This window comes from Giraffa tippelskirchi, chromosome 2, assembly GCF_054371585.1.
Source record: "Giraffa tippelskirchi isolate mGirTip1 chromosome 2, T2T-mGirTip1v1.2.pri, whole genome shotgun sequence".
Lineage (NCBI taxonomy): Eukaryota > Metazoa > Chordata > Mammalia > Artiodactyla > Giraffidae > Giraffa > Giraffa tippelskirchi.
Window position 1 is genome coordinate 188,954,949 of NC_137276.1, and position 18,027 is coordinate 188,972,975.

At 39.2% G+C, this 18,027-nt stretch overlaps 2 protein-coding genes and 1 long non-coding RNA gene across 9 annotated transcripts in view; 1 reads left to right on the forward strand and 2 right to left on the reverse strand.

The window, feature by feature from the left end:
• Positions 1 to 18,027, reverse strand: part of CMSS1 (cms1 ribosomal small subunit homolog) — a 401,056-nt gene that overhangs the window by 137,761 nt on the left and 245,268 nt on the right. The gene's annotated exons all lie outside the window — the stretch shown is intronic.
• The window catches only part of FILIP1L (filamin A interacting protein 1 like), a 314,206-nt gene that overhangs the window by 62,729 nt on the left and 233,450 nt on the right, over positions 1 to 18,027 (forward strand). The gene's annotated exons all lie outside the window — the stretch shown is intronic.
• Positions 8,910 to 16,867, reverse strand: LOC145539086 (uncharacterized). Its single transcript, XR_014077564.1, has 2 exons — positions 14,988 to 16,867; positions 8,910 to 12,362 (listed from the first exon to the last, which is right to left on the reverse strand). It is a non-coding gene; the product is annotated as an uncharacterized LOC145539086 (long non-coding RNA).

Consider the following 18,027-nt stretch of genomic DNA (forward strand, 5'->3'; position numbering starts at 1 on the left):
CAGAGGCAACTCGCTACAGCTCTTTCCCACTGAATGTAGACATCAAGTTAATTTTGGCCTAACAAATTTATGCTTAGTTTTTTTTCTATGCTCTTTTATTCTCTTTAAGATGCAATCCATTTAGGGTTCAAAATAGACTATTGTGTATGTGGTAATTTTTATTCCAAGACACAAACAAAAGTGCTTTTCAACAATTGTCCTTGTCCATATTTAAGCAATTAGTTTAGACAATCATGTCAAGCCTTATACAATTCTGCACAATGGATTTTCTTTAAAGAGTAAGATACAATTTAAGAAGCTGAAAGTAAGCTTAACTAGGAGTAAAAACCCCAGGGGGCTAGACAGGAAATTCTGGAAACCCAGTCTCTGTCCACGTACAGGAGTTAAGAAGTATAAACCCCACCTGGACTTGAAGGCTGCCTTCAGCTGATATGCCAAAAGAGAGGAGCGGATGGGTTGTGTTTTCCCTGTCTAAATGGTAGTCCAAGAAAGTAGAGTAAGAAAGAGCTGCAGCCAGCTCCACTCTCCCTTCCTTCTCTTCTCCCCTGCCCCCTCGAACTAATGCTTCAGGCAGCTGCCACACTGGGGTGGTGGCCGTGCCCATGGCTCTGAAGATGAGAGAAGGAGAGAAACAAGGGGAGCTCTGTGACTAAAGCATAACCCAACACAGGAATGGGTAAGCGAGCTAACTGTAAGCCTGTTGCTAGTCTTCCTGGTAAAATCGAGACCACAGAGAAGGTATGTGGTCCAGACTTGTCTGTCTCCTTCCACGACAGCTGCTTAGCAGAGATTCCAGTGTTTCGAAGGAGGATGGGACAAGAATGGAGGAAGACGATGGAAACAAAAGTGGACATGGACTGTGGCTAGGTGCTCCATACATCCCAGTCTGCCTGAGATAGCTCTGTTATTATTAACTGTGTCTCCCTTTTACTCTCCACAGCTCTGACCCAGTGTTTCTTAGGAGTGCGTATTTGTGCTGTACGGAGACAATTCTTCCTTTCAGGAGACCACTTTGCTCAGTGTAGAAAATTTAGCAGACCTACTTCTGTCCACTAAATGCCAACAGCATACCTCCCTCCACCCTATCATTTTTTGCACACCCTGTCATTTTGACAAGCATAAATGTCCTCCCTCTTTTCAAATGCCTTCTGGGGAGAGTAGTAAAGCCCTGGTGAAGTCACTGAATGCTTTCTCAGTGAAGAAATGAGTAAGGTGAGGTTCAGAGAGGTGAAATGATTTAAGGCCATTGCTAGAAAATGACCCAGGAATTAATTGTTTCTTAATTTTACATACTGTGCTCCTTCCAGGACAAAATTCTACTGTTCCATGACACACCTGTAGCTGAATCACTGTCTGCAGAGGCCCAAACTGTAGGAATGAATTTACATGTGGTAAAAGCAGTGTTTTATTTGTGACCACTTACTGGTAGGTAGTCAGTAGTCAAGCTTCATAACCTTGAAAAATACCATTATTATTACTAACCTTTGAGACTGGCAGGGTTAGGAAGCAACTGACTTAATACTTTAGATTTTAAAACACATGACATTTGGAGGTAACTCACAAATGCTTTCCAGAAAAGGCATAAGGTTGTCATTATTTTTTAAATAAATGAAGCTTAAGGAGGGATTTACCAGTTAACAACAATGGCACCTATAAATATGCTTTTGAAGAATCTTTTTTTCAAGGAACTAAAAATCGTTCTTTCTTCTAAAAATGTTTAAGATTACAGTATTCTCAAAACAAACCAATAACAACACCTTACCTCCTATGGTTCTTATTAGTTTGACTTTCTGAATAAGATTTAATCCTGAAAATAACTCCAGGAGGCAGGCTGGGAAAGGATTAGTCCCATTCTGTATGCATGTGTGCACGCTCAGTCACTTCAGTTGTGTCCGACTCTTTGCGACCCCATGGACTGTAGTCTGCCAGGCTCCTGTGTCCATGGAATTCTCCAGGCAGGAATACTGGAGTGGGTTGTCATGCCCTCCACCAGGGCATCTTTCTGACCTAGGGATTGAACCCACATCTACTGCGTCTCCTGTACTGCAGGTGGATTCTTTACCGCTGAGCCACCAAGGAAGTCCACTGACCAAGAAACTGGGGTTGAGAAATTTTAGAGGCTTGCTAGAGGTCGGACCTCCAGTCCAGCATTCTTATATCTTGGAAACTCAAGTCAGGAGCACTGTTGAGAGTCAACTATTACACTTACCTAAATAATTCCACCTCTTTCTCCAGCATTTAGGAGAAAATATTTTTCTCCTTCACATAATTACTCATGGTGGTTTGCAGTCACTAACAGCAGGACTCCTGAGCCATGGGGAACGGGCAAACTGGGTCGCTGGCACACTCACCCCTCACTGAACACTTACTTTGTCTCAGGCCTTGGCTGAGCCACTGAGGCCGCAAAGGCTAATCAGAGCCAGCTTGCCTTTGATGGGTTCAAAACCATCTTGAGAGCACCCTTAATATTTTCAATCAGAGCTGACTCACTTCTGTTACGCTGAGCAGATATGGCCAAACGGTTCACCATGACTGGCTGGCCATGCCCAAGCCAGGATCCTTCTCTGGGATGCCCAAGTGACCCTTCTTTTGCTCAGCCCTCCCCTCACAAAACCCTCAACAACAACAGACTGTAACATGAACTCCAAACCCTGGGACACAGTCTTCGCGTAGATAAGTTCTAGAAATAAACCTATGGCACACCAGTTGGACTACTACTGCTACATTAAGAAAAACAAAAAGGCTGTTTATTTGGTTTCGCTGACGACATTGAGAAACAGATGAAGAATGATCTGACACTTTCGTCTACGTTGCCAAAGAACGATGATTTTCAATTTCTCTTTTTTAGACACATTTGCAGCACGAGGGGAGGTGGAGTATCTAGAACTAGGCTTCACACAGCTCCAAAGTAGTTACTGGGATCTAAACTGCTGTAATATCCTGTGCTGAGCAATTTCGAATATTCTAGAGATTAGATTCATAGGCTTATCAGTACCCTGGAGATTTGGTTCGCTTTTTACTGTGAATACTGGTAACTGTGCAGCTTCAGGTGGGGGCGAGGGGGAACCTCCTATGAAACAGTTCCTCACCAACCCCTAGTCTCTCCATTCCCTCTTCTTAATAAATAAAGCAAGCATGTGGCAAATGTGTTTCTATTTTTCCACCAAGAATACAGATGTGACAGCTTCTTCCCCTTCTCTTCTCTCATCTTCCCTCCTCAGCTCCATCTTTCCCCCTCCCTACTAAATGACCTCATTCCTGCGCAGAAAGGACATCAGCTGCAGGGAGGGTCTGCCTGCAGCAAGTGGGATCATTATCATCATTAGGAATGCCAAGAAGCTCAGATGGCCTCATCCACATATGCAGTGTGTTACAGCTCTGCGGTCTCCCAACATCCACAACCAGGCTGCTGTCTGGAATTGGAAAGGCTCGGCCTTCCTGAAAATAGTGTTACTAAAAAACCATTTAGATATTTCTTAACAAATCCATCAGTGACAGGAGCAACAATGAAGCGAACCTGCCAGGATGATGAACCTGGTGGCAGCCTCAAAAGTCATTTCGATGCATGAGACAAATGCTCAGGGCTGGGGCAATGGGATGACCCAGAGGGATGGGATGGGGAGGGAGGTGGAAGGGGGGTTCAGGATGGGGAACACATGTAAACCCATGGCTGATTCATGTCAATATATGGCAAAAACCACTACAATATTGTAAAGTAATTAGCCCCCAACTAAAATAAATAAATTTATTAAAAAAAAAAAAAATGTATGTATAGGACACACATCTTTCCTTTCACCTCTGGCTCTAATATGGCTTGCTGCAACACTGTTACCAATCCTGCCTTTATTTAAAATATTAATACTTTGTTCACCATGAATGTTTTACCATTAATTTTGATTTTAAAAAATATTATGTCATTGGGGAATGTAAATTAAATCAACAATGATGTACCACTAAAAAAAAAAAAATTTATTAAAAAAAGAAAAAACAAAGTCATTTGGGTACAAAATTCCCATCTAAGAAAAATGAAGACAAGTGAATTTTCAGGGTGAGAATTGTAAGAGCTTGTTTGCAAGGCAAGGGCTGCCTAGAAAATAAAAATTAGAAAACGAAATCTAACATACAGGCAACAATAAAATGTAATGTTATGATCTCTATTTTCACAGGCACATCCCTATAGAACCAGGTTCATTTCTTCATGGGCTCATTCACTCTTCTCCACACTACTATCTGTTCATTAGTGCTAACACATTCCAGAGAATAAGGCTGTGAGGTTTTATGAGACTCAGTGGGAATAGCAATTACCATACACTGAGTGCCTACTATGAGCTGGACACAGGGCTATGTGCTAAATGCATGCCTCTCAACCTCTCTGCACAGATAGATCATTACTTCCATGTTACAGATGAGACAACTGAGGCTCAGAGAGGCTTCCAAGGTCCTCTTCTACAAATAAGCACTCTTTCTCAGTGGTCTTGTCCACACTAATAGCTTTAAATGTCATCTATAAGCTATTATTCAATTTACATCTAGCCTAGACATCTCTTCTGAGCTCCAAATCTGTTCTTATAATTAAATACCTGCACGACATCTTCATTAGGATGAATCACAAACATTTTAGATCAAACATGCCTCAAACTGAATGTGGGATCTACTCCTGCCCACCTCACCCATCTCACCCCACCCCCAGGCTAGGCTCTACTCCATAAATTCTCACATCAGGAAATAGCACCTCATGTCAGAAACCAGAAGTCATTGGTGACACTCTCGTCTTCTGCAATGCCACCAATCCAGGGAGCCATCAAGTCTGGTAAACTCTATCTCCTAAATCTGTCTTGAATCCATCGATCTTGCCATTGACTGCCACCATCATTGCTCACCTGGAAAATGTCATTAGCCTCACTGGTTTCCTTCTTGTACTTCCCTAGTCCAGTGTGTGATGAGATTTAAAAAAAGAATCGGTGTGATTCAAACATAAATATGATCACGTTTATCCTCCTCCCACCCCTACAAAAAACCTTTCAATGCTTACTCGTTGCTATTAGAAAGGACCCAAACTCTCATCAGTGCCTACAAGGCCCTCTCTAATACCCCCTGCCCCCACCTCTCACCTTTACTTCTGAATCTCTCCACTTTCCTCTCATTCACTGGGCTCTAGTCTAGCTTGTCTTCTCTCATTTCTTTTTTGCATCAAGTTCCTTCTCGACTCTGGTTTTGAGGCTTGGCCCTCAGCCTGTGATGCTCTTATGTTGCCTCTTCATCTGGCTAACTCCTACCTATTCTTTAAGTCTCAGCTTAAATATTATTTCACAAAATTGTTTTCCCTGCTTCTTTGACTCAATTAAATACCCTGTGTGTTTCTTATTTTTTATATTTACTATTATTTAAGTATTTATTTGAAAACCTATTCTTCTTTCGCTTTCCCAACTGGAGTATAAACTTAACGAGGTAAAGAATGACCATGCCTGTCTTGTTAACAACTGCATTCATCACGCCTAATGTAATGCCTGGAACACAGAAGATAATCAATATCTATTAAATGAATAGAAGAGGCAAATAACTTGCTCAGGGTCACAGGATTTGAACCCAAATCTATCTGTCCTAAAGTGCATTCTCTTTGAAAACCTTGCAAAGCATAAAAGAGGACTTTATAAATTCAACATATCATAATCAGTTTTAGGGATGTAAATTTCCCAAGTCTCAAAGTACTGACTGACTGAAATGGATGGATGGATGGATGGTTATATGGCTGAAAGGAATGGGGCCTGAGAGTAAGGTGGGATTGGGAGGAAACTACCTCCCACAGTCTATGTGACATAAAAGCATCTACCGACCTTCATGGGTAGTCATAATAGAGAAATGAGAGTATGGATGAGAGAGGGGAGATCATTGGAGATTGCTAAGCTGCTACAAGCCTGAACAAAAAAAGATTTAAAACCAAGGGAACAAATCTTTAATATGGCTGAAAAGAGCAAAGGTAGAAAGATTTTGAAGAGACAAAATATCTTTCATGAAGGAAGAAAAATTACTGAAGGTTGTTTTTGCATATATCTTCTCTCCTTGTGTGTGTGTGTGTGTGTGTGTGTGTGTGTGTGTGTGTGTGTGTGTGTGTGTGTGTAGGATGTGGTACAGATAAAGCAGAAGAGGATGAAGAATGGACTGTTGGGAATACCTGAAGAAAGCTTCTTTGACCTTTGAGGAATGGGGAATAATTCTTTTCCATCTGAGACCTAGGATATTTGCCTCCATCAATACTTTTCTAAAAATGTTTTCTGCTTGGTGGGCTGTCAAGACCAACACAGGGTGTTTACGTTTAGGCCCTTATTCCTTGAGTCTGGTCATGCAATCCAATTTTCTTCTAAAAAATGCAAGACTTCACATTTTTCAACAATGAATGTGGACTTCTCACATTTGCCCTAGTTGTCAAGGTCTGGGAACTTTGGCTTTGTTCCTCAACTTCAACCCTTTCATTTTCTTGAACTGTCCCAGCTTCTCCCAAGTTCTCAATTATTAGGAACTTTTTAGGAAAGTTTATTTCTCATGTTGCTGTCCCTTGGTGAGGATGAAATGGTGTGATAACACATAAATTATCAGCTTTCTGGCAAAAGAAAAAGGAAAAAACAAAAAAAAATCCTGTTCTCCATTTCCTACTCATATTCTCCATAAAAGGTAACAAAACTCTTCAGTAAATTCAGTGTTATCCAACATGGCTGAAATTGTTCTGATTAATTACATACTCTGGTTAATAGTGTCTCAACCACACACGGAGCACCAATTTTCAAAGAATTAAAATAACATATACTTAGTAGTAAAATGACACAGGACTCTAATGTCATCTTTTGATGAATCAGAAGGTGCACAGGATCCTGTAGTTTGAATATTTTGATCATTCTACTGCCTGATTGTGCTTAGCGGCTGGCCAATGAAACATTAGCTAACAGAGTTTACAGTATCTATTATTGGCTGGTCACAGAGCCAACTGCATTTGCTACTAGTTGGTTTTCTATTAGAATACAAAAAAAAAAGAAGCTATACATTGAGTTTGACATTTACTGTACTAAGTTCTATAATTGGATAATTCTGTTTGTTTCAAGGTTTTAGGGGCATTTTCTGATTTCAGTGACTAAGTTTTTTTCCTTCAGTGTCATGATTTTTGGCCTTTTCAGCTCCTTTAATATTTGATAATAACTTTAAAGACAAAGGTCTAGCATTTCTATTGATCTGCAACATTTTAGGAAAGGATCAAGATCCTGGGCTTATGGCAAGAGAGAAAAAGACACAGAAGGAGATCTATGTTAAAGAAAGAAGTGACAAAGAATGCACTTCCCAGATGTTGCAAGTGGTAAAGAATCCACCTGTCAATGCAGGAGATGCAAGAGACGTGGATTCTATCCCTGGGTTGGGTGATCCCTGGATTGGGAAGATCCTCTGGAGAAGGAAATGGCAACCCACTCCAGTTATTTCTTGCCTAGAAAATTCCATGAACAGAGGAGCCTGGTGGGCTACAGTCCACGGAGTTGCAAAGAGTTGGACACAACTGAGCACGCCACATGCTAGACAAAGTGACAAAGACAATGGAACAGAGAACAGAGGAAGGAAGGGCTCATGCCCTCACAGTTCAAAAGCTGCAGGCTGTGCCCTTTCTATTGAATCTTCCATGGCCACTACTTTAAAAATCGAATTGTAGCTGGGGTCTGCGTACACGAGAGACTATCATTTTGAAAGAAGAAAAGGCTGAGAGAAACCAAGGCACAAAGTGAATTATAGTTTCCCTGAATTTTATAGTTTAAAAGGATCCCCAGTAGACTTAAAACCATGCCATGTAGCCATAAAATACTCCATTTCACCCCATAGCTTGGCTGTCTGCACTCATTCCCCACTCCCCAAAATGAATACATACAACAAATTCTATTTTCTTTTTTTTGGAGGGCAATTGTTGATTAATGAATCATCTTTCCTGTAATTTTTATTTTTTGTAGACTTAGTTTGGCTAGGTTCCCTGGCATTCCTGTTGAGATATGTAATGGAAAATTTGACCTCACACTCTTTGCTTTTTTGTAACATCACAAAACACTGATATAACAGAGTTACAAAAAAGTAGCTTAGAAATGAAGGGATACACACAAAAAGAGAAAACTCAGTGTGGAAAGGAACAAAGATACATTAAATCATCTGTAAAGTAAATATTTAGCTTCATGGACATGGAGTTACATTTATCTTTAAGAACAGCTCATTTGTTACAGCCTAGGATGTCACAGTGTTTCCATCATAATTCTGCTTTTCTAAGGAGATTACAAACCAGACATAAAAAGTCATTCTCAAAATTAACTTGGAACACAGGCAGCCCATTTTGTAGATCTTATAACTTTTTCCCAAAATGGTGATTTAGGGAGGGGCAGACAGAATAAAGGTGTCAGTAAGTGATTTCCTGCATTTAGTCATATCTGAGTTGAAATAAAAGCTTGGCAATCATCCTTCTGTAACCACATCCAAGAGTCTATGAAAATGTAACAGGTCATACAAAGTCAACTTTGATACCATGAAACTTGGGATTTGGCAGTAGAGACATGCTTTAGGACAGGTCTGTCAGCAGAACTCACAGAATGAACAAAATGGCTGTTAAAACTGTCTTTTTACATTTTAATATAATGAGACTGTACTACTCAAGATGAGACTATACTCTCTTCCCAAAGTTAAAAAATCAGTTCTTTAAATGTATAATCCTAAAAATTTTCTAGGTTTTATTTGGTCTCTGGCTTCTCTGATTTACTCACACTGAAGAGGACATTGACCCAGCCACTGACTATGAGCTGAGAAATTACTGACTTAAGAGTCCCACATAGCTCCCATCACCAACCTCTCCAAAGGCCACAGTGCCCTGGTATAGGGCATCCAATGAGGTGTTTCATGATAACAACAGAGGGTGATGTGTGTATTCTCAACCCTCACAAGTCCCCATGGTTGTCAGAATGCATATACAGAGAGTTCAGTTTATTAATCATTTGGATGTGCTGAAAAAGGAAGAGAGGAAAAGAGCAGATGCAGAGAAGGCTGTACAAATCACTGCTTAGTTACTCAGGCTGCTGGAAAATGCGCAGATGTTTCTTGATGTTACCTAAGTTGTTTCTAAAACCACTGTCACATCTGTGTAGTCTTCCCTATAAAAATGCAGCATTATTAACTGGAACTACACAAATAATTTTCAGTGGAAAAAGCTTTATTATATACCACCGATGGACTGGATGAGTAGTCTTTATTTGAATAATAATGATTTTTGTTTTTTTTAGAAGAGGGAGTTACAACAGGAGAACCATGAAGTATGCAAATAAGCCACAAGAGAAGAGTTTCTCTTTGTTTTTATGTTGTAAGTGGTAACAGATGGCTACCTATTCCAGAGACTGTTTAAGGTTTTACTTCTCACTGATTTTGGCAGATGCAGACAAAAAAAGTATTCAGACAGCTTAGAATAATTGTATTTATCCACTTTTAAAATGCAGGTCGACTGATAAAGAAAGCTTTTAACTACAAAGAGAACCATTAGGGAAAAAATTAGTATGTGCCACTTAATATCCTGTTTAAGGGAAGCATGAGACCTTGGTTGAAAAAAAATTGGTGATATATTAAAATATCAACTCCAGAGAGGATGTTCTTCTAGAGTCTTCTGGATTCCTAAAAAAATTTCTAGGTCTTATTTGGTCTCTGGCTTCTCTGATTTACTTACACTAACCTTACATTAATTTGAAATAAATTTTACTCTATACTTCCCATGGGGTATTAAACTGAATTGGTATTTTGGTAGAACCCCACTTAAATCAGCTTTATACTTTTCAGCTCTTAATATTCCTGTGAGTCTTGTGTTCATTCATGGGATGTACTCCTGTGACCAAAAACACTTAAGAAACAAAAACTGATCAGTCCTTTTTACAATCAAGTAAATACGTGAATTGGAATAGTTGAATCAGACAAAAAGCATAATGATTTACATCATTACAGTGAAAGAGCTGGACGTTTTTGATAAACTATCATTTTAAGACAGCAATATTCACAATGAAAAAACAGAGGTGAAAAGTACCACTTCTTATTTTCTTCTATAAGTATTAAATTTAGGAACATCTATTAATGCTATAGGGCTTCCCTGGTGGCTCAGACAGTAAAGAATCTGCCTGCAATGCAGGAGACCTGGTTCAATCCCTGGGTCAGGAAGATCCCCTGGAGAAGGGCATGGCAACCCACTCCAGTATTCTTGCTTGGAGAAGTCCATGGACAGAGGAGCCTGGAGGGCCCCAGTCCATGGGGTTGCAAAAGTTGGACACGACTGAGTGACTAACACTTTCACTTTTCTCTCACTAATGCTATTGGGCTTCCCAGGTGGCTCAGTGGTAAAGAATTCACCTGCCAACGCAGGAGATGCAGGAGACGTGGGTTTGATCTTTGGGTCAGGAAGATCCCCTGGAGGAGGAAATGGCAACCCATTCCAATATTCTGGACTGGAAAATTCCATGGACAGAGGAGCCTTGAGGACCCCAGTCCATGGGGCTGCAAAGAGTCGGACACGACTGAGCGACTGGGCACGCATTAATGCTGAAATTAATGAACTTGTTCCCCAACATCAAATTCTCATTTCCTTACGCAAACAATTTTGTACATATGTATCTTTTCAGAGACATTTTATTCATATGCAGACAAACATATGTACTGTATATATATACACATATACATATTCTCTCCTCCTTTTATTATATGCAAATGGTAGCACTCAATATACACTGCTCTGTCTGTGCTTTTCGGACTTCACATTATACTTTGGAGATCTTTCCATACCAATACATGAAGACTTTTCCAGTCTTTGTTTATTGTATTCCACCAATATTAAACATCCTATCAAAGTACATTTAAGTTAGTTCCAATCTTTTGGTATGACAATGTTAATTTTTAAATTAAACCAAATTATTTATAAGAAAATACATTTGACTGATGAGTTTTTGCCCGCTGCTATGTCCTAACCCAATTCTCTACAAACAGAAAACAAGTTAAAAAAAAAAAAGAGGAAGAGGCAAGATGGGGTCTTGGCTAATCGGTTTTTGGATAACAATATCTTACTCTTTTTTGTGATTAGTAAAGCAATATTTTTAGGATAGCCTTAAAACAATAGACGTGTTATCTCATTACTATTCTTATTATTTCTGTAACAGTTATATTTTAATGAGAAGAAGGCAGAAAAAAGGGAAAACTCAAGAAGTTCAGAGCTAGTTAGTGGAAAGAGCAGCTCTCTTAAGGCATGGATTCAAATGATCTGAAAAAAACTACTCAGGTAATTGGAAAAGAGAAATCTGAAGTACAGCCTTAGCTCTGCAAAAGCCTTAACCTGTATTTTGGAGCAAGTTATCAATCACCCTCATTTTTTTCAAAAGCATTTAAGCACAAATACAGAACCAACTCCATGTTGTGAGGAGCTTCGCAAAGCAAGCTAGCCAGATACAGCAACTCTTAGTGGAAGAGAGCTAAAAGAAATGCAGCTATACCTCTCTTTACAGATGGGGTTGGGAAATTGTCTATATTCATTCCATTTTTTAAAATCTTATAATTTTAACAGAAAAATTATTAAATGATTTCTGTAGCAAATTTGTTGGGAGGAAAAGTTTTATATTCCTCAGCTCATCTTTTAGTATGAATTTCAGATTTCCATATTTTGAATTAGCTTTATTTAAAGTGAAGACAACTAACTCTCTGTGCCTGTGTGTATGCATATGTGTCTAGTTGTTCTGTTTTAGCATTTAAATTTTTAAAATTTTGAATCAACTTCAAACTTAAGAGAGAAGTTGCAAGAATAGCATAAAAGACTCGTCCATGTTCTATCCAGATTTACCAAGTGGTAAAAATCTGCTTCTTTGTAATTTATTCTCTCTTTCCATATATACATTGTTTTCCTAAGCCATCTGAGTTGCAGATATCATGTCCTTTTGCCACTAAATATTGCAATATATATATTTCCTAAGAACAAAGGTAATCACTTAGTTTATGACAGTACAATAAAAATAAGAAGACTTACATAGTCACATTATTATTATTTAATTCACAGACCTAACTTGAATTTTACCAACTATCTCGATAATGCAACTTTTTTCCTAGTCCAGGATCCAAACTGGGATCAAACATACGTGTAAATATTCCTTTCTCTTTGGTTTTCTTTAACCTGAAATAGCTCCTCGGCTTTTCTTTGTGTTTCAGGACACTGATACTTTTGAAGAGTATCTTTTACTTTGCGTTTGTCTGATATTTCCATAACATTAATTATGCATTTTGGGGGGCAAGGATATCACAGATGTCTTTTGTAATGCATAACATCAAAAAGCACATGATGGCTTTGTAGTAGAGTCTGAAGTCAGGCAGGTTGATTCCTCCAGTTCCATTCTTCTTCCTCAAGATTGCTTTGGCTATTCGAGGTTTCTTATATTTCCATACAAATTGTGAGATGATTTGTTCTAGTTCTGTGAAAAATACCATTGGTAGCTTGATAGGGATTGCATTGAATCTGTAGATTGCTTTGGGTAGAATACTCATTTTCACTATATTAATTCTTCCAATCCATGAACACGGTATATTTCTCCATCTGTTTGTGTCCTCTTTGATTTCTTTCATCAGTGTTTTATAGTTTTCTATATATAAGTCTTTTGTTTCTTTAGGTAGATATATTCCTAAGTATTTTATTCTTTTTGATGCAATGGTGAATGGTATTGTTTCCTTAATTTCTCTTTCTGTTTTCTCATTATTGGAGTATAGGAATGCAAGGGATTTCTGTGTGTTAATTTTATATCCTGCAACTTTACTATATTCATTGATCAACTCTAGTAATTTTCTAGTAGAGTCTTTAGGGTTTTCTATGTAGAGGATCATGTCATCTGCAAACAGTGAGAGTTTTACTTCTTCTTTTCCTATCTGTATTCCTTTTATTTCTTTTTCAGCTCTGATTGCTGTGGCCAAAACTTCCAAAACTATGTTGAATAGTAGTGGTGAAAGTGGGCATCCTTGCCTTGTTCCTGACTTTAGGGGAAATGCTTTCAATTTTTCACCATTGAGGATAATGTTTGCTGTGGGTTTGTCATATATAGCTTTTATTATGTTGAGATATGTTCCTTCTATTCCTGCTTTCTGGAGGGTTTTAATCATAAATGGATGCTGAATTTTGTCAAAGGCTTTTTCTGCATCTATTGAGATAACCATATGGTTTTTTTCTTTCAATTTGTTAATGTGGTGTATTACATTGATTGATTTGCGGATGTTAAAAAAACCTTGCATTCCTGGGATAAAGCCCACTTGGTCATGATGTATGATCTTTTTAATATGATGTTGGATTCTGTTAAACCTGCCTGACTTCAGACTCTACTACAAAGCCACAGTCATCAAGACAGTATGGTACTGGCACAAAGATAGAAATATAGATCAATGGAACAAAATAGAAAGCCCAGAGATAAACCCACGCACATATGGACACCTTATCTTCGACAAAGGAGGCAAGAATATACAATGGAGAAAAGACAACCTCTTTAACAAGTGGTGCTGGGAAAACTGGTCAACCACTTGTAAAAGAATGAAACTAGAACACTTCCTAACACCGTACACAAAAATAAACTCAAAATGGATTAAAGATCTAAACGTAAGACCAGAAACAATAAAACTCCTAGAGGAAAACATAGGCAAAACACTCTCCGACATAAATCACAGCAGGATCCTCCATGACCCACCTCCCAGAATATTGGAAATAAAAGCAAAAATAAACAAATGGGACCTAATTAAAATTAAAAGCTTTTGCACAACAAAGGAAACTATAAACAAGGTGAAAAGACAGCCTTCAGAATGGGAGAAAATAATAGCAAATGAAGCAACAGACAAACAATTAATCTCAAAAATATACAAGCAACTTCTGCAGCTGAATTCCCGAAAAATAAATGACCCAATCAAAAAATGGGCCAAAGAACTAAACAGACATTTCTCCAAAGAAGACATACAGATGGCTAACAAACACATGAAAAGATGCTCAACATCACTCATTATTAGAGAAATGCAAATCAAAACCACAATGAGGTATCATTTCACACCAGTCAGAATGGCTGCTATCCAAAAGTCTACAAGCAATAAATGCTGGAGAGGGTGTGGAGAAAAGGGAACCCTCTTACACTGTTGGTGGGAATGCAAACTAGTACAGCCACTATGGAGAACAGTGTGGAGATTCCTTAAAAAACTGGGAATAGAACTGCCATATGACCCAGCAATCCCACTGCTGGGCATATACACCGAGGAAACCAGAATTGAAAGAGACGCGTGTACCCCAATGTTCATCGCAGCACTGTTTACAATAGCCAGGACATGGAAGCAACCTAGATGTCCATCAGCAGATGAATGGATAAGGAAGCTGTGGTACATATACACAATGGAATATTACTCAGCCATTAAAAAAAATACATTTGAACCGGTTCTACTGAGATGGATGAAACTGGAGCCCATTATACAGAGTGAAGTAAGCCAGAAAGAAAAACAACAATACAGTATACTAATGCATATATATGGAATCTGAAAGGTGATAACGATAACCCTATATGCGGGACAGAATGAGAGACACAGATGCATGGAACAATTTTATGGACTCTGAGGGAGAAGGTGAGAGTGGGACGTTCTGGGAGAATGGCATTGAGACATGTGTATTGTCATATGTGAAACAGAGCACCATTCCATGTTCGATGCATGTGACAAGGGCTCGGGGCCGGGGCAGTGGGATGATCCAGAGGGATGGGAGGGGGAGGGAGGTGGGTGGGGGGTTCGGGAAGGGGAACACATGTAAACCCATGGCTGATTCTTGTCAATGTATGGCAAAAACTATTACAATATTGTAAAGTAATTAGCCCCCAAGTAAAATAAATAAATTTATAAAAAAAAAAAAAAAAAGAAAATAAAACATTCAGTGTAAAGCAAAAAAAAAAAAAAAAAAGCACATGATGTCAGTCTGTTTGACTACTGGTGAGTGTAATTTTGATCACTTGGTTAAGATGTGACTATCAGGCCTCTCCACTTGAATGCTACTATTCCCCATGGATGTTACTAGGTTGGTGCAAAGTAATCGTGGTTTTGCATCGTTGAGCTTGGCATTTGACATTGGAGTACATTCTTAAATGTGGTTGTGTTTACATCATTTTAATGTGCATTCCCTCGCTTTATCTTTTTTTGCTAATGACTTATTACTTGCTGTTTATTTTAGACTATGGAAATGATGTTAGACAAAAAGCAAATCATAGCAATTTTTAAATTCAATTTCAAAATGGGTCATAAAGCAGTGGAGACAACTCACAACATCAACAATCCATCTGGCCCAGGAACTGCTAACGAATATATAGTGCAGTGGTGGTTCAAGAAGTTTTGTAAAGGAAACGAGAGCCTTGAAAATGAGGAGTTGTGGCCAGCCATTGGAAGTTGACTATGACCAACTGAGAGGATCACCGAAGTCGATCCTCTTACAATTACATGAGAAATTGCTGAAGAATTCAATGTCTACCACTCTACGGTCATTTGGCATTTGAAACAAACTGGAAAGGTGAAAAAGCTTGATAAGTGGGTGCCTCGTGAGCTGACCACAAATCAGAAAAAATCATCATTTTGAAGTCTCATCTTCTCTTATTCCATGCAACAACAATGAACAATTTCTCAATCGGATTGTGACATGGGACAAAAAGTGGATTTTATATGACAATCATTGATGACCAGCTCAGTGATTGGACCAAGAAGCTCCAAAGTACTTCCTAAAGCCAAACTTGGACCCAAAAAAGGTCATGGTCACTGTCTGGTGGTCTGCTGCCTGTCTGACCCACCACAGCTTTCTTAATCCTGGGGAAACCATTACATCTGAGAAGTATGGCTGGCAAATTGATGAGATGCACTGAAAACTGCAAAGCTTGTAGCCAGCATCAATCAATGTAATGGGCCCAACTCTTCTCCATGGAAACAGCCCACTGTACGTCGCACAACCAACACTTCAAAAGTTGAACAAATAGGGCTACGGAATTTTGCCTCATCTGCCATGTTCATCTGGCCTCTTGCCAACCGACTACCACTTCTTTAAGCATCTCAGTAACTTTTTGCAGAGAAAATGCTTCCACAACCACTAGGAGGTAGACAAAGCTTTCCAAGAGTTCATTGAATCTTGAAGCACAGATTTTTATGCTATGGGTATAAACAAACATTTCTCCCAGAGTCTGTTCAGACTCATGTCCATTGAATCAGTGATGCCATCTAACTACATCATCCTCTGACATTCCCTTCTCCTTTTGCCTTCAGTCTTTCCCAGCATCAGGGTCTTTTTCAGTGAGTCGGCTCTTCACATCAGGCGGCCCAAGTATTGGAGCTTCAGCTTCAGCATCAGTCCTTCCAATGAATATTCAGGGTGGATTTCCTTTAGGATTGCTTGGTTTGAGAGTCCAAGGGACTCTCAGGAGTCTTCTCCAGCACCACAGTTCAAAAGCATCAATTCTTTGGTGCTCAAACTTCATTATGGTCCAACTCACATTCGTACATGACTACTGGATAAATCATAGCTTTGACGATACGGACTTTTGTCTGCAAAATGGTGGGTCTGCTTTTTAATATGCTGTCTAGGTTTGTCGTACTTTCCTTCTGTTAGGTAGTTAGAATAGGAAACAGGAGTCCAGAATGGCGGTGGCTAAAGACAAGAAAGGGAAAAGCCCGCGGAAATGGAACAAAGGAAGGTCAAAGGAAGGTCTGAGGACCGGAGTGAGAACTTCAGGTAGAACAACACTCCTGGCTAAGCCCAATTTACATAGGGCAGGCTCAGGGGAAGGAAAAAAAAAAAACCATATAAAAAGCGGAGCCAAAGCGCTCTCTCTCCCTTTTTTCTCCCGCACTCTGGGGCGTTCTTCTCTTCGTGTCTTTGGGTCAATGGTCGGCAGACCCTCATGCTTCGAGGATGGATTTTCCCGCTATTATCTAAATAAAAGAGCTGTAACACTGAGCTGTAACACTGATTCGTCTAAGAGCTATAATGGTCTGTCTGAGAGCCGTGACCCGCCAAGGGCTCTAATGTCCGTCACTCCAAATCTTTGTTGTAAGGAGACAAGAATCGAGGAGCATACACTCACCTGACACTTCCAAGAAGCAAGTGTCTTAATCTCATGGCTGCAGTCACTGTCTGCAGTGATTCTGGAGCCCAAGAAAATAAAATGTCACTACTTTCCCTTTCTCACCATTTATTTGCTATGAAGTGACTGGACCGGACGCCATGATCTTCGATTTTTGAATGCTGAGTTTTAAGCCAGCTTTTTCACTTTCCTCTTTCACCTTCATCAAGAGGCTCTTTAGTTCCTCTTCACTTTCTGCCATTAAAGTGGTATCATCTGCATATCTGAGATTGTTGATATTTTTCCTGGCACTCTTTATTCCAGCTTGTGAGTCATCCAGCCTGGCATTTCACATGATGCACTCTGCATATAAGTTAAATAAGCAGGGTGACAATGTACAGACTTGACGTACTCCTTTCCCAGTTTTGAACCAATCAATTGTTCCATGTCTGGTTCTAACTGTTGTTTCTTGACTTGCACACAGATTTCTCAGGAGGCAGGTAATGTGGTCTGCTATTCCCATCTCTTTAAGAATTATCCACAGTTTGTTGTGAACCAAACAGTCAAAGGCTTTAGCGTAGTCAATGAAGCAAAAGTAGATTTGGCATTTTTTGCAATTCTCTTGCTTTTTAGATGATCCAGCAGATATTGGCAATTTGATTTCTGGTTCCTCAGCCTTTTCTAAATCCAGCTTGTACATCTGGAATTTCTCAGTTCACATATTGATGAAGCTTAGCTTGAAGGAATTTGAGCATAATCTTACTAATCTGCGTTATTTTTTAAATTCCATATATAAGTGATATTATACAATATTTGTCTTTCTCTGTCTGCCTCACTTTAATCTCTAGATCCATTCATGTTGTTGCAAATGGTATTATTTCATTCTTTATTTTTTACAGATGAGTAA